The sequence below is a fragment of the Desmodus rotundus genome, chromosome 8 (genome assembly GCF_022682495.2).
Source record: "Desmodus rotundus isolate HL8 chromosome 8, HLdesRot8A.1, whole genome shotgun sequence".
Classification (NCBI taxonomy): domain Eukaryota; kingdom Metazoa; phylum Chordata; class Mammalia; order Chiroptera; family Phyllostomidae; genus Desmodus; species Desmodus rotundus.
In genome coordinates this window covers 84,505,392-84,531,756 of record NC_071394.1, presented here as the reverse complement: position 1 = coordinate 84,531,756, position 26,365 = coordinate 84,505,392, and the positions used below count along the sequence as shown (strand labels likewise).

Below are 26,365 nucleotides of genomic sequence, written 5' to 3'. Positions count from 1 at the left end.
CAATCAATATATCTAAGTGACAGACTATGCCCGATGATGGTAAAATTGGTCAATCCTAATTTCACTACTGAACAGCATTCTGGCAAAGGTATGAATCTAACCTGCAGGAAGAAAGCAGAGAAGCCTGTAATTAAAACAAAACATAGTACAATGAAGGTTTTTTAATTTCATTTTCATTGCCCCCAATCACTAAGGGCTTTTTTGAAATTGCTTCTGCTTAAACTAAAACAGAAGGCAGTCTCTTAAGAGACCCACTAGGTTAACTGACACTCCTCTCAGTGAAACATATCTGTTGGGAAAGGTAGACTTACATGTATAGTCTTTCGACCCCCTCTCGGGTGCAACGGGCTGTGGGCCCGGAATACTTCCTCACCAAGAAATAAGGAGAGTCCTCACAGCATGTGCTGGACTTGTCACACTGTGTGGGAATTTTGTTCCCTGTTTCAGACTCAGTGTGTGCTCTCCTTTGTTCTGCTTTAAGTGGTGTGTGTGTCATGTGGCACCTGGCTAACCCCACTACTACATCTGTCTCCTGGGGGGAGAGGCTAAGGTCCTTCTGCTATAGTACAAAAGGGATCCATGCGGGCCAACTGACCATATGCCTCGAGAATAGTTGCCCAGGCAAGCGCAGCCAAGATCAGCCAACTTCAACCCACCCATAGATGCAGGAGAAATAATACATAATACTTTTAAGCCACAGAATCTTGGATTGGTTTGTCATGCAAGAAAAGTTCACTGATACAAAGGCATTTTATACAACACTATGTTCTTTGGTAAATACCACTTTATTGAGAGACTATGACAAACTAAAAATGTATGGTGTATGAGTTTTGCTCTCAAATAATGTTTGTATTTTCATTTCTGCAATTTGTATATTAATTAAATTCAGGTTTGTATTCAGTCATTTTACATCACTTTAGCCACTGTAGATAAATTTAATGGATATGAAATAATACTGATAATACCATGTTTAATATCCCACCACTTTATTTCTAGATAGGCAATAACTGTCATAAAACTACCTATCATTAGCTCTTATTTCAATATATTAATGTAATTGAATGCTTTCATCATCTGATTCTTAATCTTCTTCGTGGTCATAGAGACTACATTATTTGTGAGCAAATCAAATTTAGGCATTGATTATTCTCATTTCTAGATTTGATGAAGCCTAAAAGGCTATCTGAACCAGTAAATCCTTTTGCAAAATATCGTAGATACACTGAAATAGGTAAGACGAATGTGGTTTTCACTGAAAAGAATCTCTTATTCTCTTAGAAACCTGAAACTATTTCCTTCTACATGTGGCAGATACAAGAAAATACCTTTTGGTAATTTGGGGATGTACAGAAAGGGAAATGATGCCCAAGATATAGTATTTTAAAATATCCCTACATTACACCCACATACGCACATGCACACAGCAGGGATGGATGGATGGATGGAAGGGGAGAGAGGGTGAGGAAGGTTATAGAATACAGAAAGTGGCTCTCACCCCAACAACCAAAACAAACATGAAAAACTACAAAATCACAGTTTTTTAAAAAACCTATCAGAGAGCTGAGGATGCAAAAATACCTAAAATGAACTAAATTCCAGAAGTGAATGAGCCCTTCATAAGAAAAGGGAGACCCTTGCTATTCTTATCTGTAGCAAGGCAGAAGGAAGACAAAGAATGGGCCATGCATGGGGGGTAAGGAGAAACCAGCCTAACTTTTAACAGCTGCATGTAGCCTGAATGATGGATCTGAATTCTGAGAGGCCCCACCTGAAGCAACCCTGTTCACCAACTTTTCCCCATGAGTCTTCACCAAGTCCTGGAGGAAGTATACTGAATAAAGAGGGTGGAATTGGAAAGTGGAAAGAAATTCATTTAAGGTACTCTGGGATTTCAGCTACTGGAGGCTAGGGGTAACCATGAGAGCTGAGAGAGACCTTTCCAAAAAAATTCTAGGCCTTTACAGAGTGTTGGGCAGCAGGGGAATAAAAGATCTCCTAAGGCACAAAAAGCCAGGGGCAAGACTGAGAACAGAGAACTTTCTAGGGACCTAAAAATCTGGTATCTAGGCTACAGCGGAGCGAGAGCTCTTACAGTCTGAGAAGCTGTGTGTCTGTAAACCTGCTAAATCTTGTGGGTTGTCAGTGCTCACTCAAGCCCTGCTGAAGGAAGAGACCTGACTTTGCCCGAGTAACACTTACTCACACTGCAGCAACAACAAAGCCCTGCCCAGCCAGACCACAGGCTGGTGCAGCCTCTGCCTCCACTGGCCAGAAAGAAGGGGCATGCGCTTTCGAGGAGGTGAATATTACTTAACTTCAGCCTTTACTGTTCTTTACCTGCCATTTGTGGTATGTAATCCAAAAATTAAAGACACACAAAAGGGCAAGAAAAACACACAAAGAAGCAATAAAAGCAGAAGCAGAGGTGATTCCAATGGACAATTATTTATGTAATTGATAAATATTCTTTAATCACCAGCAGCATTTCCTTCACAGGAATACATTTAATAAACAGACAAATAACCTAGAACTCAATGAGAGGTGCAGAAAGTTTAAACTTTTTATTTTCTTGTTATGAAAAAATATAAAAAATTTTGAGTTTTTACTCCATTCCAGGTACTGAATCAGATACTAGAGTTGCAAAGTGAAGAACAGCTTATCTCTTCATGGAACTTAGAGTCTCATGGGAAAAACAGACCTGTACACTAATGAGACTATAAACCAACTTCATAAGTGCTATCACAGAAGCATACAAGGAATATTATGGAAAGAATAGAAGATGAAGTTGCAAGAGTCAGGGAAAGCTTCAGAGAGAAAGACATTTGAACTCATTTTTTTAGAATGAGTGGGATTTCAAAGATGGAGACAAGAGAAAGGTCACAGAAGTAAAAGGATAAAGGAGGGAATGTGCTGGAAGAAAGGAAGGGAGGAAGGAGGAGATGTGATCCGACTAGACAACTGGAGCCAGCACCAAACAGCCCACATGAAATGAAAAATACGACATGAAAGATTATGGAAAGCTTTTAAGCAGGGAAAAATAAAATCAGACTTACATTTGTGACAAGTATTTCTAGGACTTGTAACACTACATTGTAATTATTTATAAATTAGCCTATGACTATGAGCACTTGAAGGGTATGAAAAGATGATAGGAATTGATCAAAGATGAAGGGAAAAATGATTTAAGAGATGAGGTTGTGAAAATTCCCTGAGCTTTTCCCTACAACTTTGATCTTACCACTAAAATGATCAATCAATACCATCCTTACATTTATAAATAATAAGGTTTACTAATATGCAATGCTGGTTCAATTTATTTCCACATAAGGACATAAGTAAAAGTTTATTTTTGTAATTCCAAAATAGGCTATGTTTTAAAAAACGCAATGCATAATTTCTTGAAGACTTAGATAACTCAGGAAGAGAAGTGTATCAGTTAGGAATCTGTTAGGATACCCCTAAAGCAAGGGACATAAAGGAAAGAATAAACAAGTGGGACCTCATCAAAATAAAAAGCTTCTGTAAGGCTAAAGAAAACAGCATCAAATTACAAAGAGAACCAACAGTATGGGAAAACATATTTGCCAATGATACCTCTGACAAGGGCCTGATCTCCAAAATATATAAAGAACTCACACGACTCCACTCCAGGAAGACAAACAACCCAATTGAAAAATGGGCAAAGGACTTGAACAGACACTTCTCCAAGGAGGACATACAGAGGGCCCAGAGACATATGAAAAGATGCTCAGCATCACTAGCCATCAGAGAGATGCAAATTAAAACCACAATGAGGTACCATCTCACACCAGTCAGAGTGGCCAACAGAAACAAATCCACAAACAAATGTTGGAGAGGATGCGGAGAAAAGGGAACCCTAGTGCACTGTTGGTGGGAATGCAGACTGGTGAGGCCACTGTGGAAAACAGTATGGAATTTCCTCAGAAAACTAAACATGGAACTGCCCTTTGACCCAGCAATTCCACTGCTGGGATTATACCCTAAGAACCCTGAAACACCAATCCAAAAGAACCTATGAACCCCAATGTTCATAGCAGCACAATTTATAATAGCCAAGTACTGGAAGCAACCTAGGTGCCCATCAGCAAACGAGTGGATCCAAAAACTATGGTATATCTACACAATGGAATTCTACGCAGCAGAGAAAAAGAAGGAGCTTATACCCTTTGCAACAGCATGGATGGAACTGGAGAGCATTATGCTAAGTGAAATAAGCCAGAGGGTGAGGGACAAATACCATATGGTCTCACCTTTAACTGGAACATAATAAGTAGAAGAAAAAAGCAAACAAAATATAACCAGAGACATTGAAGTTAAGAACAATCTAACAATGGGCAGGGGGAAGTGGGGAGGGGACAGTGAGGAGAGGGGATTACAGGAACTACTATAAAGGACACATGGCCAAAATCAAGGGGGAGGGTAGAGGTGAGGGAGGGAGGGGGGTTCAGCTGGGGTGGGGTGGAGGGATGGGTAGAAAGGCACACAACTGTAATTGAATAACAATACAAAATTAAAATTAAAAAAAAAAACCAAGAATGAGGTTTATTTACCCATTCAAGTCTAAGGATTGGCAGTTCAGGGCAGATTAGTGGCTCAAGAATGTCCCCAGGAACCCAGATTTTCCCCCCATTTTTCCATTGTGCCACCCTCAGAATATAGCTTTTGCATTCATCCTCTCCAGAAGGCTGCTGTACCTCCATGCATTGTATTCATATTTTAGGCAACAAAACAAAGAAAGAACAACATAACAAACACATAGGCCTAAAGAACAAGTCAGAACCTTTCAAAGCTGTCCTTTTAGAAAAGTTTTCCTAGAAGTACTACCCAGCAAATTCCACCTGCATTTCATTGGCCAGAATTAAGACATGTGGCCATCGTCGCCTACAAGGAAGTTCAGGGAGGTGTTTCTATTTAGCTGGGCTCACTGCTACCCTGATCAAAATTCTGCTAAAAGAAGAGAAAAATGGATGTGGATAAGCAATGAGCAGTGTTTGGCACAGAAAGTTTCATAAAATATTGTTCTATTCTATCAACTTTTCTATTAGGTTGCATTTCAACTGCTAAGAGACACATGCTACTAAACACCCTGCATGCCTGTAAGAGAGAGAATTTTCTCTTTGGTAAGCAGTTCATATGTGATACATATCTTCTATTGAAAGGACGTTCCGGGAGAACCAAGATGGCGGCGTAGGTAGACACACTGCGCCTCCTCGCACAACCAGAACTGACAGAGAATCGAACAGCAAGGGGGACCAACACCAAGAAAATAGAAAATAAACATTCATCCAGACTGGTAGGAGGGGCGGAGACGGGCACCGGGGTGGAGAGGACTCGCGTGGCTGTGGCGGGACTGAGACTGGCGGAGTGTGGGACAAATGGCGCAGGCAGTCCGAGCACTAGCAGACCCTGCGGCCCCACATTTGCACAGATAAACCCAGAGGGCCGGACTCAGAGTGGCAGAGATCGGGACAGGCAGAGCAGCGGGTAGCACCCCGCGGCCCCACATTCGTGCACAGATAAACCGGGACGACCGTCGAGGAGCGAAGTAGATCGCGTAACCCAGGGCTCCAGCACGGGAGAAATAAAGCCTCAAACCTCTGATTGAAAACACCCGTGGGCGTTGGGGCGGCAGCAGGAGAGACTCCTAGCCTCACAGGAGAGGTTGTTGGAGAGACCCACAGGGGCCTGGAGTGTGCACAGGCCCACTTGCTCGGGAGCCAGCACCAGAGTGGCCCAGTTTGATTGTGGGTAGCGGAGTGAAGGATTGAAATCCGGAGGAGAGTGAGGCGGGCGCCATTGCTCCCGCTCGGCCCCTCCCCCACGTACAGCGTCACAGCGCAGCAACCAGCATTACCCCGCCCTGGTGAACACCTAAGGCTCCGCCCCTTAAAGTAATAGACACGCCAAGACAAAAAAAAAAAAAAAAAATGGCCCAAATGACAGAACACTTCAAAGCTCCAGAAAAAATACAACTAAGCGACAAAGAGATAGCCAACCTATCCGATGCACAGTTCAAAGCACTGGTTATCAATATGCTCACAGACTTGGTTGAATCTATTCGAAAAACAGATGAAAAAATGAAGCCTATGCTAAGAGAAACAAAGGAAAATGTACAGGGAACCAATAGTGATGCGAAGGAAACTGGGACTCAAATCAATGGTGTGGACCAGAAGGAAGAAACAAACATCCAACCAGAAAAGAATGAAGAAACAAGAACTTGGAAAAATGAGGAGAGGCTTAGGAACCTCCCGGACGCCTTGAAACGTTCCAACATCGGAATTATAGGGGTGCCAGAAGGAGAAGAGGAAGAACAAAAAATTGAAAACTTATTTGAACAAATAATGAAGGAGAACTTCCCTAATCTGGCAAAGGAAATAGACTTCCAGGAAGTCCAGGAAGCTCAGAGAGTCCCAAAGAAGCTGGACCCAAGGAGGAACACGCCAAGGCACATCATAATTACATTACCCAAGATTAAACGCAAGGATCTACATCCAAGATTACTGTATCCAGCAAAGCTATCACTTAGAATGGAAGGGAAGATAAAGTGCTTTTCAGATAAGGTCAAGTTAAAGAAGTTCATCATCACCAAGCCCTTATTATATGAAATGTTAAAGGGAGTTACCTAAGAAAAAGAAGATCAAAAATAGGAACAGTAAAAATGACAGCAAACTCACAGTTATTAACGGCCACACATAAAACAAAAACGAGAGCAAACTAGGCAAACAACTAGAACATGAGGGTTGTCATTAAGGGAGTGGGAGGGGGTGAGGGGGGGAAGGTACAGAGAATAAGTAGCATAGATGATAGGTGGAAAATAGACAGGGGGAGGGTAAAAATAGTGTAGGAAATGTAGAAGCCAAAGAACTTATAAGTATGACCTATGGACATGAACTATAGGGGGGGAATGTGGGAGGGAGGGGGGTGGGCAGGATGGAGTGGAGTGGGGGGGGAAATGGGACAACTGTAATAGCATAATCAATAAATATATTAAAAAAAAATAAAATCTTAAAAAAAAAAAAAAAAAAAAGAAAGGACGTTCCCAGCATAACATAATTTGAGGAGTAAACTTAAAACACAAATACCAATTTTGGAACGTTACCTAAATTCATTACATGCCAAATGGCTCCTAGGAGTCACTACAAATGGTTGGTTAGCATTTTATCTGCTGCGCATATCAACACCGGTGAAAGCAGGCACACTTGTTATAAATCCAAGCAGCAGAAGAACAAACACCTGCCCACGCTCACTATTCTAGATGCTTACCAAGAATGGTAGGATACACCAGTTGCTACTTTCCTTCCTGCCCAAATATTTTCCAAATATTAACCTATTTTGTTATTGCAAAGAGGTAACAAAATTCACAGAACTAAGCATTTAACAATTGGCTACTATATTTATGACAGATGGCTACATTTACAATTACTAACAGTCTTGCTACTGCTTGAATATAAAACCCCCCAAAAGCTACATAAATTACATGCTCAGTTGCCTTACTTCTAATTTAACTTAAGGGAACAGGAATTAATTTGATCTATTTTAAATATTTGCCAACAGGATTAATTCAATAACATATGAAAGGATAATACTAAATTCGCTGTCTTCTACTTCTTGCCACTAAACAATATATCAGCTTGCTTTTCTACTGAAATAGCATAAAATAGATAGGACAGCTAATTTAAACAGTTGTTTGCACATTCAATATTTATAACCCGAACCTTGCATGACTGACTGGAAGCAGTGAGTTAGAAGGTTTAGCTCAGCTGCTGACTGGAGTGATGGATGGCCTCGAAGAATTTCTTGTTCACTGACCAGATCAATCACATAACAGAATAAAAAAATAATAATAAGATCAGCCTTAAACGAGATTCCCAACATTTCCATCTGTATGCAAAGCTGTTGCAGGAAGAAATGTATCATAAAACATAATGTGAAGCTACTTAAAAATAATAAAAATCCACCAGAGATGCTGTGGAATGCAAATAAAAAGGATAGGGTCCTTGGATGATATTCTACATTTTAAACGAATATTAACTGAAACCTTATTATGTATAAAATCCAAAAGTGTTGTCAATTTATAGTGATATTTTGATTGAGCTCAGACTCACAAGTGAAAGGGTTTACAAATCATTGAAAGGGCTGCAGTTTGTTTGGTAGTATGTGCAGTGGAATCAAACTAAAAGGTAGTGTGGCAATTATATACTGCTGTTTTTAATTATTCCGATGTCTGTCCTAAAAAAATGAGTCTATTAAGGCGTGAACAAACATCTCATGTTTCAAATTATTGTAATTCACTCATTAGTGTGGTTAACCCCCAGACATCCAAACATCTGCATTAATGAGGGAAGGCAGGAGTATTGCATATGCCACAGCTGGTGAGGCCCCACTTTCTGTGAGGAACAGGTTTGACTGGTTTGTGAGAGTCCACTGTGAGCATCTCTTGCCAGCTCCTCATTCAGTGATGTCAGGCTGGTTGCTTAAAGTGGCCATTACACCACTTTAAACTAGCAAACGCTAAATATCAGGGCTTCTCAATATCCTACCCTCCACCCCAGAACTAACTGGTAAACATTTACCAGCACATGGCAGTTCGATATCATTCCTGGGTCAGTGTTGGGGTGGGCTAGAAGGCTGAGTGAACTGAGAGCTGAAAAGCATAAGGTTGAGGTTTTGCTCAGACCCTGGATAATACTGAAGGTGCCTGGGTGTCTAAGGGGGTGTATGGGTAGCAACTAGGACTATAGAAATGGCATTTATCACTCCCTCAGGTGTTCACCTTCTTATCTTCAGTAAGTTTACTTCTACTAAGAGAGATGGAAGGAGGAAAAGGAGGAACTAGAAGATAATTATAAGAAATGAAAAAGGGAAGGAAGAAGGAAAAAGAAGTAGAAGGCAAAGGGCAAGAATAAAGAAAGGGGGAGAGGAAAGAAGGCAAAGAGAAGAAGAGAAAGGGAAAGAGGAAAGAGAAGAAGAGTAGGGAGGTAAAGAAGGAAAAGGAGATATTCAAACTTCTGCACATAGGCAGAAAAATGTCCAAGACATGCTAGACACGTGGTGGTCTCTTTGGGCTAAACCAAAGATACGGGGGCTCCAGAGCTGGGGACAGCAACGTTTCTGCTGCCAAAGTCCATTTACTCTTTAAAGGCCAGAGACTAGAGTTCTCTTTTGAAGCACTGGGTAAGGCAACTTGGCCATATTTCTGTTTTCAAGCAGTACAACGTGCCCAGCTGGGAACAACTGCCGGGAAGAAGATCCTGGGTTCTGGCCACCTTGCGGGTTTTCAGGATTTCCCCAAGGCAGTGGTTTTCAAACTTCAAGTGCATCAGCATCACCTGGAGGATCTGTTAAAACACGAATTGCTGGGCCTTGCCTCCAGTTTCTCTTTCCGCACTTCATGAGTGGGGCCCCAGAATTTGCAGTTCTAACAAATTCCCAGATTGTTCATGCCGCTTGTGTAAACCACTGCCTAAGTTAGATTAAAAAAACTTCCTGGAATTTATTACAACACAAACCTTAAGATTGCATTAGTGAGCATCTTACAAGAATTCAAATGACAGACATGTATACTAACAATTAGGGGAAAGAGCCCTGGGAGGGGAGAGAGGCATCACAGACCATTTTTCCTGCTTACGGCTGTGCCCTCAGCTGGCTGTGGCACCCGAGTTTGTCGAATAGCCAATGCTGGAGTCTCTATATCACTCCCTGAAATCTTTGTACCCTCAGGGCTAGGTCTTCTGAAACCATTTTTATACCAATGAGCACAAATGAACTGAACAGGAGTGAATCCCTGACCCGAACTAACTCAATCAATCATATTCTCTCTCTAGGTACTTTGAAATTGCCTGATAGGGCTAGAAATGAAGCAGAAACACACAAAAAGCTGAGATGAATGAGTGTGTGCTTAAGGTTTCCCAGTCCTGGTTTCCCTTGTTAACCCAGGTGGGTTACTCTCCTTGGGCTTCATGTGACACCCCAATGTACTTGCGTTTGATGCCCACACTGCATTTTAATTCACTCCGATTGGTGTGGTTAACTAAACTGAGTTCAAATAGCCTCTCTCCACAACCGTAACTACTTTACTACTGAAAATGAGCTCATGTGCCTTTTGGCACATGGGATATGCATTGCCAGTTCTTTAACTTTGCTTAGTAGCCTATGCTGCGGTGCTATCACGAAGCTGGTGAGAAAACAAACAAAAAACCCTCACCCCCATTTCTTTTGGTCGGGCGTTGAAAATGTTTTACATATACATCATTTTTAACATTTAAAAGAAATATCAGGTAAAAAAAAAACTATTACTACTTATTTGTTACCAGAAATTTCAGCTAGGTCTCTCTAAGCCAAAAGTTAACAGTAAGCCCAATTCACGCTAGCTCACTTAATACATGGAATATATTAGCTCACATAATTAGAAACTACAGAAGTAGGACAGGCTTCATGGTTGAATGACTTAACAGCTTAAATAAGTCACCAATGACCCGATTTCTTTCTATGTCTCCCCTTCTGCCACCTGGGTCAGCTTCATCCTGATGGTCAGAAGACGGTGCCAGATGGAAACAAAATTTCTAGTGCGGCATCCCAAACACTCTGACTGGGCCAGAGTAGCTCAGATTCCCACTCCTAAAAGAATAAATGTGGCTAAAGGGATGGAATTACTAACTGACTTACCAGTCAAAGCCCACACCAGGGACTCTGTTGTAATCACTTTTACTAGAAGTACATGGGCTGCCGTGAGGCAGGAGGAGATTATTTTAGGAAGAGAAAAATGTGGCAAATTATGCTAGGCAGAGAACCAACACATGTCCACCCCCCTTGTTTCTTATGTGTGTAATTAGTAAATAACTTTAAAATTCACTTTATTTTGCAACCATTATAGTAAAAACTGGTTTAGGCAAGAATTATCACGCTAAACTAGCAAACAAAAGCTTGATGAAGACCAAGATATTTACACTATCGAGTATGTCCTCACATATAACTTAATTTTAAAGATAACAATAGTAACTTAACTATGAGGAAACTTGGCAGATATTTGACCAAGTGATCAAAACTGACATCACCTATAACAGATCACACTGACATCATGTGCCTCCTGATAAAATGTACTGAGGACATAACATTTCTTTTATACTATTTTTGCCAAAAATGTATAACCTGAATCTAACGAGGAAAATATCAGAGAAATTCAATTAAGGGACATAAGAGAAAATAACTAGCCTGCACTTTTCAGAAATGTCATTTATGTGAAAGGCACAGAAAGGCTGAGAAATGATTCCAAATTAATGCAGACTAAATGATGCAAAATATAATCCTAGACCGAAACCATAATTGCTACGAAGGACAGTAGGCTTATACCATTGATAATAATATTACATCAATGCTGGATGTCCTGATTTTGAAAATTGTATTGTGGCTTTGTTCCTAGTAGATACACACTTAAGTATGCAGTAAAAGGTGGTCTGGGGAAAAATGTCTATGTACACACATGTATGTATATACATAGAAAAAAGTAAAAAAGCACATGTGGCAAAATATTAACTGGTAAATCTGGGTAAAAGGTTTATGACAGTTCTTTGTATTATTTTTGCAACTTTTAAATTTGAAATTATTTCAAAATAAAAAGTTAAAATACTTTAAAATTAATTTTAAATTGCATTGCAGGTCCCACAACTTTTCTCAAAGCATGAGGTATCACTGTTTTGCACTGTGTACCACTTAAGTTTAATAAGGGCAGAAAAACCTAACAACAAATCATAAAGTTTTATTTTAACTTGTTTAGTAGAAACTTAATTATTCTGGTAGAAGATGACTGTCTTGGCCAAACTCTGTTGTTTCTTTTTCTTCTGGACATACAGTGAAACTACATTTCCCAGCATCCAATGCTGTTATGGATGGTATAGGAGTTCTGACCAGTTGTATGTAATCTCGAATATCTTCCCAAGCAGTTCTCTGGGCTCTCTCTTCCTGCTGAGCAGGTAGAGATGTAGGATCCAGCACAGGACTCTAAATCTTAGATGGAAGATGGAAGGAGCCTAGGTCCCTAAATGACTCTGGGGGACAGAGCCCTACCACTGACCTACACTGGATTTTGATGTGTATATGAACATATACTGTGTTAAACCACTGAGATTTGGGAATTATCTCTTACAGCAGGTTGGCCTAACTGATAAAGTTACCTAACTTATAAAATAAATGAACAGAAAAGTGGCACTCCAAGAAAATGCACTCAGGATGTCATGTATTTGCTTTCAGAATATACTTTAGAACAGCAGTTCTTGAAGTGTGGTTAAGGGACCCTAGTTGTCAAAGGGTGGTTTGGGATCCTTGAGGGTCTCCAAGAGCCTTTCAGGGACTCTGTGAAGTCAAAACTATTTTCAGAACAATACTGAGATGTTATTTATCTTTTCACCCAATTCTCTCACAAGTATACGGTGGAATTTTCCAGAGGTGACATGATGTATTATATCACAAGATATTGAATACAGAGGCAGACATGAGAATGCACCTGTCTTCCATGTAGCCGGATGCCATAGAGATCTGCAACAATGTAAAACAATGGTGCTCTTTGCTCATTTCTTTTGCTTTGGAAAATATAGGTGTTTTATGCTATAGTTACTTATCTACGCTAATATGTAATGGGGCTATTATTTCTAAATAATAAATATCTTTTAAATTACTCAATTTTAATTTCTAATATGGTAACTACTGACAGACACAACCCACATAAACTAAAACTCTTTGGGGTCTTCAATAAATTTTAAGAGTATAACGGGGTCCTAAGACCAAAGAATTTGAGAACTGCTGTTTTATGAGAAAGAAAGCATGAGCATAACTGAGTGTCACAGCTTTTAAATAAAATAAATCCATATTGTTGAAATACATGAGATAGGATAGTGAGGTTACTCATTCGACCCTTATTAATTCAACAGCATAGTGTCTAGGACATGGCAGGTGCTCAGTATATGATTGTTAAAATAATGAATTATATAAGGTGATGATTTACACATTTTAAGAATGCTGTGATAACTGAGATAATGTATATGTGTTTGTGTATATTATCAGGGTTGACAGTCATTCACTGACCCTCTTTGGGTAGGAGGTTTATATGTGCCTGCCCCATTGGTTATAGGCAGGATCATAGAATTTGCATTGGCCAATGGATGTTAAGTAGAGCGACATATGCCACACATATCTGAGGAGAAACTTTAAATTCAGTTGCGTGGTTCTGCTCAGGCTCTTGCTCTTCTGCCCTTGCCTCAAGAAGAGCATGTTCCAGGTAGGTCACGTATGTTCAACCCAGGTTCTGGAATGAGATGGCGCAGAACCAACAGACAGTGAACCTATAGCTAATGCAGAGCTACAGTTCACCTCCAGTACTCACGTAGCGTGAGACAGAAATACAGGAAGTTGCTGTAAGCCACCCTAGCAATCCTGGCAAACACAGTATGGAACGAGCCTAACATATTGTAGCTGTTCAATTAACCTAACTAATCAGTTATTATTTAGCTAGAAAAGCACTGAAGAACTGTGGCTTCGTCCTTGAGTGACTGCGCAAAGCAGGGCCTAACCCGATTAACTAAATTTATACAGTACCATTGAGAAAACCTTGGGATTTCAGGTAAATGAAGTATATGAACTAGGACAAGAGTGGTATCAAAGTAGATCGGGCCATAATAAAAAAATTGGCTATTATTTACCTCTGAATGCCACAGGAGGGGCTCCAAAATGTCTGCAGAGGTCGCTGGCAGGTGACAAATGTCCATACTCAAACAGTAGTGCGGTGGGTTATCAGCCCATCTGCCTGTCCTGCCCACAGCCTTTTCTCAGGGACTCTGCTCCAGCTTACAACCTCTGAAGCCAAAAATGAACAGTTGGCTTAAAGCCAATACTAAGCCGAGGACCAACCCTGACTATTTCAAATCTCTGAACTGGCAGATACAGAGAACGAACACAGAGTGATGAGTATTGGAGTTTTAGGGTCATAGAGGGATGTGGCAACCGTAGTTGCCCGCATGCACAGTGACAAGCAGTCAGAGAAAGCCCATCTTATAGGATCAAACAGAAGAACAGAGAAGACTTACAAACAGAATGAGAGATGAGAGAGTAGCTGCCAGAGAGAAGCTGCTGGCAACTGTCACCTCTCCAGGGTCCTGCATCAACTTCTGCAGGTGGGTCCCATGAGATTTCTTCATGTTCTTCCAATAAACTTATCTTTTTACTCGGCATAATTTAAATAGATTTTTGTCCCTAGCCACCAAAGAATCCTTAAAAGAAACAGTTGTTTTGTTTTACCTCACTAACCCTGACTCCCACAATTTAACTTATTTCTGGTAATTATTAGAGGGCAGGGGTGGTGGTGGGGAATAGAAATCTGGATCATGGTAATAGAGTTAGCATTCTATAGCTGAGAGTCCAATGCACTTACAGAAATAATTTCACTTTAAAAAGTGTCAGAAACCATGATTATAAAATCATACTGCACCTTCAGCTTTTTCCAGCTCAAGTACTAAAAGCAGCAAAAAAAAAAGAAAAGAAAAAGATGCTACAGGTCAAGAGCCGGGGATTTTAGTCTTTTGCTTTGCCCCTAAGAATCTTTGTGTCCTGAGGAATGTCACAGCCCTTTTCTGGGTCTCAGGTATTTTTTCTGTAAAAAATAAGGAGGAGAAGATTTATAGATTCCCTATAATAATAGAGAACTGAACTGCTAAAACATTTTAAAAGTTTATGCTAATACATTGATTTCTAAAATACAGTGAATTTGTAAATTTATTACAAATCACTATGTTTATGGCATATCAGTATCATACACAATTTTAAATAATTCTACGATATATTTTATTTTCCGAGTTATAAATCAATGGCATTGAACCTTAAAAAGAATGGTAACACCTATGTATACGAAAGAGAACGGCTGTTCCTATTTACTACTAACAAATGGAACCAGCCTCCAACTCTTGAAAATTTCAGATCACTGTTGTAGTTTCAGTTTATTGTAATAGCTTTTAAAGTTTTAAATACATATCGAATGTAAGATCACTAATATGCTTCAATAAAAAGGGCAGTGTACTTGGTTTTAATTACAGTTCTTTGGGAGTTCTAGTGTGGGTTTATGGTCAGTTTTTATCTAAGAACCAAGTGTGGTGTTCCTTAGCTTTAGTCCAGTCTCAGAAGCACTTACTTGCATATACTACTTTCCACATAACTATTTTGAGAAATTAAAGAGACTTTATTTCTCCTTACTGAAGTTCTGCCTTCCCTTGTTCTTTGAAATAGATACTATCCTGCCACTAGAGGTGTGGCTAAGGGAAATACTCTTCATACTTGGCAATGCAAATACAAGGTTAAATTAGGGCTCAGATACTAGCTTTCCAGGAAGTATGCATTGAAAAAAGCAAAGCTGGATACTTTCCTGATCCTGTTCACCTGCTCTTTACTCATCCTTGTTTTTGCCCTATCTTTTTCTAAACAAAGAACCACTCTGACAGTATGTCAACATATTTCAGTACAATACAACAAGCATTCCTGAGGAGCCACCATGCACACAGAATTCTTCTAAGTGCTGTGGGGATTACAGTGATGAATAGCCATCCTTATGTACATAAGCATGGGAACACTGAGGAGAATCTTAGTGCAACTGGAGGGCATGGGGAGGACTCATGAGGATGTGCATTTGAGTTTGACCTTAAAGAATGACTAGGGTTTCATATGGTAGAGAGATGAGATTAGGTTGGATGAAAACTTAAGACAAAGGCATAAGAGCCTACACGGTGTTGATCAACCAGGGTGTCTACGGCAAGAGGGAGGAGTGGAATGAGTTATGGAGGGAGAGGTGTTGGAGATCACATCCAGAAAAGCCTATGGTGCCCAGTGACCATCAACTTTGTGGGACATTTGGATGAAGAAGCTTGGGCTGCAGCAAATAAGATGGTTTTTCCCATGGACCTAGGCTGCCTAAGACTAAAATCTAAAACTTATACTGATCATTTCAAAAGTAAAAGCAGATGTTAGAGTTCCTGGCAACAGAGAACTTACATGTAGTTGAAATCTGCAACCTCAGCTTTCTTTGACTATGTAATACCACCCAGTTTTTAAATGAAAGTTAAACCATGTCAGTGAATTTCAACCTTTTGAGGGAGCAATGACATCTTCTGTTCATATAAAACATACAAACGTTTTCATCCCGAAATGCCTATTAGATTGAAAAAAGGGAGGAGGGACTGTTCTGTTAGAAGTAACAGAAGTGACTCAGGACTGCATAAAAACCAATGGATTAGATAATTTTAATTTCAAGTGTTTTTTCCAGCTAGCTCCAAAACTTCATTTCTATGAATAGAAATTCTAAATGTGAGTATCACCATGTTACTAATTTTAAATCACCCACATCTTCACTTCTCCCTGCAAAAGAAGTACATTATACCACAAACTGAAACTGACTTAAAGGAGTCTAACAATGCAAGGAATTAGAAATCACTGGTGCCAGCTACTACAGTAGGTCTCTGTAAACACCTGAGTCCAATGAACTCTGCTGTGCCTACTGTAACATCTGGGCGATGTCTTTTACATATGGAGCTTAGAAATTCAAAAGTCAATGATACCTTACCAGGATCCCAATGCACTGGCCTCTGAAGTTCTCTTGGTCTAGTTAGGGTAAAGAGATGGTTGTGGAGATACATAAATAGTAAGACCATTAAGTGATAAAATGTCATAACAGACTTATGTACAACAGGCTTATATATAAGTCTGTTATGTTACTATAAGATATATTTGTGACTTACTATATATATTTCATTTCGCTAAAGTCATTTTTGTATGTTAGAATAAAGGTTCTAAAATATTTGTACATCTAAATAAGAAATTCTATAATTTATGGAAAAATTACAAAAATCAGGATTGATAGAGATACCACCAGCCCTCCCCATAGAGAGCTTCTCCTTATATTTATTACTAGCCAACCTAATTAAAGCTAAATGACTGTGTAAAGTTCCATGATGTATTGCAATTGCTAACAAGGAATTTTTCCTCCATATAAATAGTTCTATAATGCTGCATTAATGAAAATCTCTTAAATTGTTATTAATTTTATAATAAGGACTATATAGGTCCCATAACATACATATTATATTCTATTTTGTGTATGTTTAAAATTGTTATTTTGAATAATTAAAATAATTAACTGCCAGAATAAAAAAAATACAGTGAGAGGGAAGGAGAACCAAACCAGAGGAAACATTTTTCCTAACAATAAGAAGTGGGCTACACATCAGTGGCATGAAAGAAACACAGCTTCCCAGGTCTGCCAGAGCGAAGAAAGGGGAGCACGTGGAAGATCTGGTTGGCTGTGAGTCATTGTCAATCATCCCTGTCAGTGAAGGAGAACACGCACAGAGGGAAACACAAAGGCCCGTTTTTTCACCCTCTGCATCATTGGAAGTTTACCTGCTTTTCTATTTTCCCAGATCCTGTTTCTTCACAGATGAACATTCCTCTCCATCTGTGGTTCTACACTTGGCCTGGTAATCTGCAACTCCCTTCATACCAAGACTATAACGCCAGTAATTCCTGTAGTTGTCTTTTAAATAAGTCGTTAGTTACCATTCATACCCAAATGATGGGAGTCACTTCTCTTTCCATGTTTCTGTGATCATTTCCTTCTAGGCAGACAACTTGCGTAAGTCAACAGTCATACAGGCTCCCCAGGAAAAGCTGCTTTCCCACACTCTTCACAGGGAAGAAGACGTGCTCAACTTGTTTCAGAACAATTTAAAAATTAAATATCCTTGCATTCCTACCTATATTTAGGGATGTAAAAACTATAAATTAATATATACTGCACAGTTACTACTTGGCATTATCCAAATTAATCCTTATAATTACTCAATAAATAGGTGTAACCACCATCCCCATTGCACAGATGAGGCTAACACACACAGGGGGCTCACCAACTTGCCCAGGGCCACCAAGCTAACATGTGGCAGAGCCGGTGAGTCCCAGGCCTATCATCCAACACATCACAGGACCCTGGTTTGTGCCTTGATATGCACATGGCGACCATTAACTGCACAGTGCTTAACAAATGCATGGCCTTTTATTGTAATTTTACAGAGTAGGAACACTTTTAAATATTTTCATATGTGCAATATTTCTTTTGTTGGCATTTTATTTTACCTTTCAACATGTATCAAGGCTCTCTAAAGGGTATTTTTAAAATAATTTAGAAAAGTAAAATAAACTGAACTGAGAACAAGAAAGAAAAGATTTCTCAAAGAACAACTATATAAAATATAGAATATGGCACCTGGTTTATATACCTACCACATGTTATCTAAAAGTTCCACATAAAACCTATTTTAAGGCATGCAATTTAATATATTATGAAAGTCAGTATGCAAAGCATATTAAAGTGCTTCTTACTAAGCATGTAACAAAACATACTGATTATGCAAGTACATTTAATTGGATATAATTAAAATAATGACATTTAAATACTGATGATTTTAAAAAGAAAAAAATAGAAGTTGGAATTAGCCATGAAATGCATTCAAAATGCTGATGAAACTTGCAGTGTTGTTAGCACACAATACCTCTAGTTTAGAAAAGAGCAACCACTGGCCACTTTTACTCGGTTCTAAACACGCAGTTTAGAGATATGTTCATTCGATGACAAATGATTTTATTGGGAAATATAATACTTTGCATTTACTTTGATAAAAATTTAAGAACTACACCAGAACCACTATTTTCTTCAAAGGAAGGCATCAAAATGACAAAAAAAATAAAGCAAATTTTCCACAGGAAGAGCTGTGCCTGGTTAAATGGACACAATCTCAAAAGCTCTCACGAATGTCATTCTGATCTGAAGATATCAAATTTAGGTTTTCTCTCAACTCTGGTAGCTTTAAAGTGGCTGAAGGAGACTGATGACATGTGAAGAGAACAGGTCTGCAGCTGTGCAGCTGTATTCACTTTACTTGGTTTAAAGTTTCAAAAGAGTCTACTGTCTCCAACATCACTGAAGAAGGGACGGTAGGAACAGAATTCAATAGGGTAGAAGAACCTGAAACTTCTATTAAATTTCTCTTCTGACCTCTTTGTCTAACTCACTAATAACAATACAGAAAAGGTGATGCAAGAGTAACTTTCCTTAAATTACCTTGACGCTAAAGCTTACTACTGTAGGATAGATATATTTCAATTTTCTATTTCACAGAAATGGATAAAAAAGCTCTGAGAATCACACAAATTCTAAACCTAAAATTTTTTAGGAGAAAACTAATATCACCAATTAACTCTGGAATTAAAATAAAAATAAAAAGGCCACTATACCACTGACTGAAGAGGCAACTGAGAATTTAAGTGTCTGGCCTAAGGCAGAGAACTAGGGGACAGAGCAAAAGGGTGAAACAAAAACTGGAATGAGCGTCGAATGAGCGTCTGCAAACCCTAGGTCGAATTCTAGGTTACAATCACTAAACTCAACTCAGATAACTTCAAATTCAAAATACTGCAGTGAGGAGATCACAAAAAGATCAGTTAGAATTTGTAAGGATTAGGGACCCTTTTAGGGATCTCTCTCTTTTTTAAGGATTTACCTTAAGCAGATTTCAATGCAAATAGGACTCCAAACAAGTTAAGGGCTCAACATGAGAAACTTTTTGGTAGTAATAACATTCCCTAGGATCGAACCACAAGCTGGGAATTCCAACCTCTCCAAACAGCACATGATGCCCACCACTGACTTTCATAGTGTGTTCATCCCACATGTCGAAAAAGCACTGGTTGAGCTGAGTGAAAATGAGAAAAATAGTATCAATTCTCCAGAGGCATTAACATTACAAAACCTCAGAATTCACCAAGATCAAGACAAATAAGGATAGAGAAAGGAATTAATGCAGATCAACAATATTCAGTAAAATAAATACAATTCCTGTCAAAAATTGTAGTAGTCCAAAATCATTTAGACTGATTGGCAGCATCAAATTTAGCGAAATGGATTTCTGTTTTAAGATGTAGTTGGTCCTTTTCCAAGAGCTCTGGTTCATGGAGTTCCTCCCATGTACCAGATGTCTGCCCCCAGGCTCTGAAACATCTACCCACCCATACAGGAGAGCTGTTGGCTTCCCACTGCCATGACGGTGCGGTACGGAAGGGACCACAAAATGAAAGGATTCTTTAAAATCTATCATTTATTGAATCATTTAACGTTAGGTCAAACAGTAAGTATAGGAACACTAAAATACCTTGGAAATGAAAATTGCAACTACTACTAAGAAATAAGTAAATCAAAACATAGGGTTTATTTGTAAAAAGCAAGGGAGGGCATTTTCTTTTGTGGGTTGACAGCAAAAAAGAAATATGGGAGAATTCCATTACTGTATCGCTAGAGATGTTACATGTTAGTATAGTAAACACTCCCTTTGCTCTATATGCAAAATGTAATGTGTCTGCATAATTGCTGGTCAGGTTATTAAGCTCGGAAAGCACCTTACCTATAGGTGCAAGATTCTGAATAATGTAATTTTAGATCTTAAAGGAAAAAAAAGACCTAGATATGAACCAAAGTAAAGAATCAAAAAAGAAGTAAAGTTGATTCTTAGCTCTCATTTTTTAAATAAAGTATATATGAGTATTGTCACAGCTGAGATGCAAACTACTAAAACAACAAAAAAAATCTGGATAAAATTCTTCCCCTAACTCCCAGGCATTTCTCTCTTAAAAGGGTAAAGACAAAAACAGGAACATCTCAGAATGAAATACCTTTCCTTCCTGGAACTCTAACGATAACACTGTATTATGGGGAGCGTCTACAAAAGAAGCAGAAGGCTTAGCACTTTCATGTTGTACCAAGAGTCAAATAAAATATCCCTCCTACATATATACCTATGTATCGTTAGAATAACAACAACATTTACTAGTGTGTCAGCATGGCATGGTGGTGCAGAGCTAGGTTCTAGACTGAAGACTATATTATCGCTTCTCGGCCTTTTGGCTAAGATCAAGTGTAAATTTTGACTACAAATTTGAATATGGCTTTAAGAGTTAGTAAGTAGTTAAGAGTAGTTAGTAATAGTAAGTACGTATTTTTCGGACTATAAGATGCACCCCCACCCCCCATTTGGGAGGAAAATGGGGGTGTGTCTTATATTTCAAATGTAGCTTACCTGGCTCACTGGGCAGGGGGGGAGGGCGGTGGTGGAGCAGGGTTTGTTTTTTTTTTTCCTATTTTCCTCCTCTAAAACCTAAGTGTGTCTTATGGTCCGGTATGTCTTATAGTCTGAAAAATATGGTAGGTCTATAATCTCTGGCAAATTCCTTAACCTTTCTGGACTTCAGCCTCCTCAGTGGTAGAACAGAGGCAATAATTATGATTTACCATACAGGCTTGTTTTAAAGATAAATTGAAATAAAACAATTAAAGTGCTTAGAGCATATGAGGGAATACCCCCAAAACCCCTGTAATAATATTCTTGAGGGTGAGCCCCTTGTAGTACAGGCTTCCCCCACTAGGTGAGTGTTCTAGGAACCCATCTTATATCAGTGTTCCAGCTGGGATTGTTGTGAGAGGCAGTGTTTGGATTCAGTTAATTTTTCTGAAGACTCTATCAGTGCATTTACCCATTTCATGATGGGTGCTTTACAAGTTTACCTGACCACACTGTGTTGAGTGTTCAGCAGTTTTTGACCAAAAATGGCATGAACCCCACCCTGGCTGGTGTGGCTTAGTGGATTGAGTGCTGGCCTGCAAACCAATGGGTCACCAGTTCAATTCCCAGTCCAGGGCACATACCTGGGTTGCAGGCCAGGTCCCCAGTAGAGGGCACGCAAGAGGCAACCACTCATTGATGTTTCTCTCCCTTTCTTTCTCACTCCCTTCCCCTCTCTAACTATAAATAAATAAAATCTTTTAAAAAATAAAAATAAAAAGTTTAAAAAAATGGCATGAGTCCCATGCCCCACCCTCCCTATTCACCCCATCTTGCCCCAAGTGACTTTTTTCTGTTCCCTGGGATGAAAAAAGCTCTCAAAGGGAAACTTTTTGCTGATGTGAAAGAGGTGAAACAAAAACAGCAGAAGCACGAAAACGCATCAAAATCGACAAGTTCAAAAACTGTTAGTGGAAAAAACGTCTTGATAGGTGTATCACATCAAGTGAAGAGTACTTTGAAGGTGACTGAAGTTAAAACACGTAAGAATAAATACATAATTTTTTAGAAATAAATTCCATTCTTTTTGGGTCCCCTTTCCTATAGTAATTGCTTAATAAATGTTAACCTTATACTTTATGTAAATTTTCTCACTGAATTCTTATGATACTTCTGTGAAGTAGGTATTATTACTCTCATCCTACAGTAAAGGTAAGTTAATTTGCCTTAAGTCCCACAGAGATAGAGCAGGATTTGACACTGGATCTGTCCAATTCCAAGCCTATGTGCGTACTTCTACCTAATCCCTCACATGATCTGTATAGGTCTTGCTCTTACATCATCATTACATTTATCAAGATGTATTTAAATTGCCTTTCAAGTGATCTTACACCCTGAGAATAAACTATTTGAGGACAGCACGTGAGTCCTGTTTATTCATTTCAGTCCATTAGTCCACTCCTGCCCACCTATCCAGATTTCAAAGCTTCTATGTAAGGCAGTGTTAGGTGCTGGGATATCATGCTGGATAGAGACGACAAGGGTCCCAGTCCCCATGGAACTCAAAGTCTACTAAAAAAGACATAATCAAGTAAAAATATAAATTAAAAAATATATAATTAGAAACTGGTATAGTTGTAATAAAGGAAAAGAGAGGGTGTTAGAAAAGAGCATAAGAGATGGAACTCACTTAGTGAAAGGAAATTGAAGACCTCTCTGAAGAAGAAACATAAGCTGTGATGAGGAGACTGAGTAGGAGTTGGCAAGGCAAAGAAATGTGGATGTAAACCAGTTGTGCAGAGCACCCTAAGAAGAGACCTCAGCTGGTGTGCGAGGAAGGGAAAGCCAGTGTGGCTGGAAAGGAGCCAGCATGTCTGACAGATGGTGGGCGCAGGGCAGAGTGCTATGAGATGAGAAGGGAGAGGTGAGTGACCAAAGCACATAGGAATATCAAGGATTTCGGAGTTTATTTTCTGTACATTGAGAATTACAGTTGATTTTTCGAAAGATCATTCTAGCTGTGATGTGAAGACTAGACTGGAAAAGGACAAAAAAAGAATCCAGAAATCCACTGGGATTCTCTAACAGTAGATCAAGGGAAATGTGATGGTGGTTTGGGACTAGGAGGGTAGCAGTAAGGGTGGGGTGAGGTATACTTCTCCAGATATTTCTTCTCTGGAGTTCCAGATATATTGACTCCACCGGCCTAACACACTGGCTGACAGTAATAGGAACTCAGTAATTTGTTGACTGACTGATTCCTCAAGCAGTGCTCTTGTTAATTTTAAGGCATCCACTACCCCACAGATGTATGACCTCACCCTGAGCAATATAATCATCTGGTGCACACGAGACAAAGGAAGATGTTGGAGAAATTATTATTAAATTAATAAACCATCTGGTAAGACTTCATTTATGAAAACCTCTTGCTGCGTGAACATATCTTTGTAAAACAAAATGCCTCTCCCACTCTGACCAGGGAAAATTTTAGAAGCCAGAAAACTTTCTGCTATGTGACTTTACAAGCTTATGAGAGAAATGTATTATTTAAAATAGCCTGGGGGTATGCTGCTAGAAATACAGTAAAACACTAATGGTGCTGAAAGACAGTCCTTTCATTAAAGAGGGGAAAAAGGTGTAGTTAGAGAAACAAGCTACACTCATTATTCTACATTCTTCCTTGTAAAAGCATGGTCTCATTCATTACTTCCTAAAACAGCAAAATATATTTAAATCTATTAGCAACAAGTTCAAATGAAGAGTTAATGTATTATAATCTGATAAATTCCAAAGTCAGGACTGAGAGTATCTTTACTATGTTATTTAATAATTTCCACCTTGTGTCTATAAGATATTTATCTTGCTAAAACTATAAAACAAAAACCATTGGGAAAACCCAAATGTTCATGTGGATATGAGAACAAGGGAATTTATGATTACAATTAAAAATCTAATCTTTAATCCCATCACCTCTGAAAATGTTTCCCCATCCTTGCTGGTTAAACAGGCCAACAGCATTAATTACAGGTAACAAGGTGTAGTCAGGCTTACTTATAAGAGCTACTCTCTTGCTAGGACTAAGTTAAACCTAAGATACTTATCAATTTCTTACTAATTAAAACTTTAATTATTATTAAATTAGTTATAACAGTATGTTGCTTAGGCTAGGGTGATAAGCTCAAGTGCACAAATAAAGCTTAATTTGTTATAGAAAAAGAGTGCTCATCAGTAAAAGGTTCAGCCAAGTGTCTCGCACAGCTTTTATCAGAAGGTCAACCGCCAGTGCCCTGACCACTGCTTCTGAAGAATCTCAAAGTATAACGGGTAGACATCAGGAGAGTAAGAGGGGCTGAAGTGGACTTCTATGCAAGGAACTTAACAAGCTTAAAACTATAATTTGCTTTCTTCCATTTGGTAGGAAACTATTTCCCCTACACCAAAAGTAAAGCTTTATATGGTATTCTCTGTACATGCAGAATGCCTTTAGGGTCTTCAAAATGCTTTTTCTGCAGACCCAGAAAAAGACACATATGAGTATCAAATAATGTTTTGCTCTTATGACTATAAAAACTATTTTAAAGAATCTTGGTAACCAATTCAGATGATAATAGTAAATCTTAGAAGTTCACTGAGATTTAAAGTTGAACAAAACAAAGGTACAAATTGTTCCATCTATCCTTTATCACTCAAGAAAACAAGATTGTGTATTATTAGCTAAAATTCATATTTTACCAACATCTGCACAAATTGTTAATATTCTAATTCACATAAAGAGAAATGAATAACCTTTCATTTGTTATTCTCATTTTATTAAAGAAATTCCTCCTTTCTCTTAGTTTGTACCAGTGTAACCAGTACAAAATTACCTCCATTAACAGGAAAAGTCATTTTTTCAAGCAGGGAAAATAAAAGCCTAAGACCTTGGACAGCTATTAATTATAAAAACAAATAAAAAAAAATAGCATACCTTAAATGTAATGTTGTAATAAAAGTAAACAAATTTTCAGGGTGTGGCAAAAGTAGGTTTACAGTTGTGAGTACATAAAACACACACTTTATTCTTGTATTCTTCTTTAACAGTTATTATATTATTTTCTATATGAACAACTGCCTCACCCTGTATTAAACAGTATTCAATTCTATAGGAATGTATTGTACAAATCAAATGTTTTCATTCTCAGAATTATCTCAGATAAAAGATAGCACAACTGAGTAAAAGTTCTCATTTTTGCTTAACAATCTATTCATAGAAAGATCATTTAAAACAAATATATTCCAAGCCATCTATATGTAAGCAGAAAGAACCAATATTTCTAACCTAAATTAAACCACACTAAAATGAGGTATTTCAATCAATTTTTGAAAAGTATTTTTATTGATTATACTATTACAGTTTTCCCAATTTTCCCCCTTTTCCTCCCTCTGCCCTGCACCCTCCAACCCTTCAGCACTCCCCCCAGCCCACTTAGTTCATGTCCATGGGTTGTGCATAAGTTCTTTGAGTTCTCTGTTTCCTATACCATTTTGACCTATCCCCATCTATTTTATGCCTACTAATTATGCTGTTTCTTCCCTGTATCTTTTCCCTCCCATTCCTCCCTTCCCCCTCCCCACTGAACTCCCTCTGTGTGATGTCCATTTCTCTGATGCTTTTCCTGTTCTAGTTGTTTGCTTAGTTTTTGTTTTCATTGTTTTTCTTTTCTTTTAGGTTCATTTGTTGATACTTGTGGGTTTGTTGTCATTTTATTGTTCATATTTTGTATCTTCTTTTTCTTAGACAAGTCCCTTTAACATTTCATATAGTAAAGGTTAGGTGATGATGAACTCCTTTAACTTGACCTTATCTGGGAAGCACTTTATCTGCCCTTCCGTTCTAAATGATAGCTTTGCTGGATAGAGTAATCTTGGATGTAGGTCCTTGCCTTTCATGACTTGGAATACTTCTAGCCCCTTCTTGCCTGCAAGGTTTCTTTTGAGAAATCAGCTGATAGTCTAAAGGGAAATCCTTTGTAGGTAACTGTCTCCTTTCCTCTTGCTGCTTTTAGGATTCTCTCTTTATCTTTAATCTTGGGTAACTTAATGATGATGTGCCTTGGTGTGTTCCTCTTTGGGTCCAACTTCTTTGGGACTCTCTGGGCCTCCTGGACTTCCTGGAAGCCTATTTCCTTTGCCAGATTAGGGAAGTTTTCCTTCATTATTTGTTCAAATAA

The 26,365-nt window shown here is 38.7% G+C and overlaps 1 protein-coding gene across 7 annotated transcripts in view; it reads right to left on the bottom strand.

Annotated features, from left to right (window-relative positions):
• CFAP20DC (CFAP20 domain containing) overlaps window positions 1-26,365 on the bottom strand; it is a 228,669-nt gene that overhangs the window by 187,486 nt on the left and 14,818 nt on the right. The gene's annotated exons all lie outside the window — the stretch shown is intronic.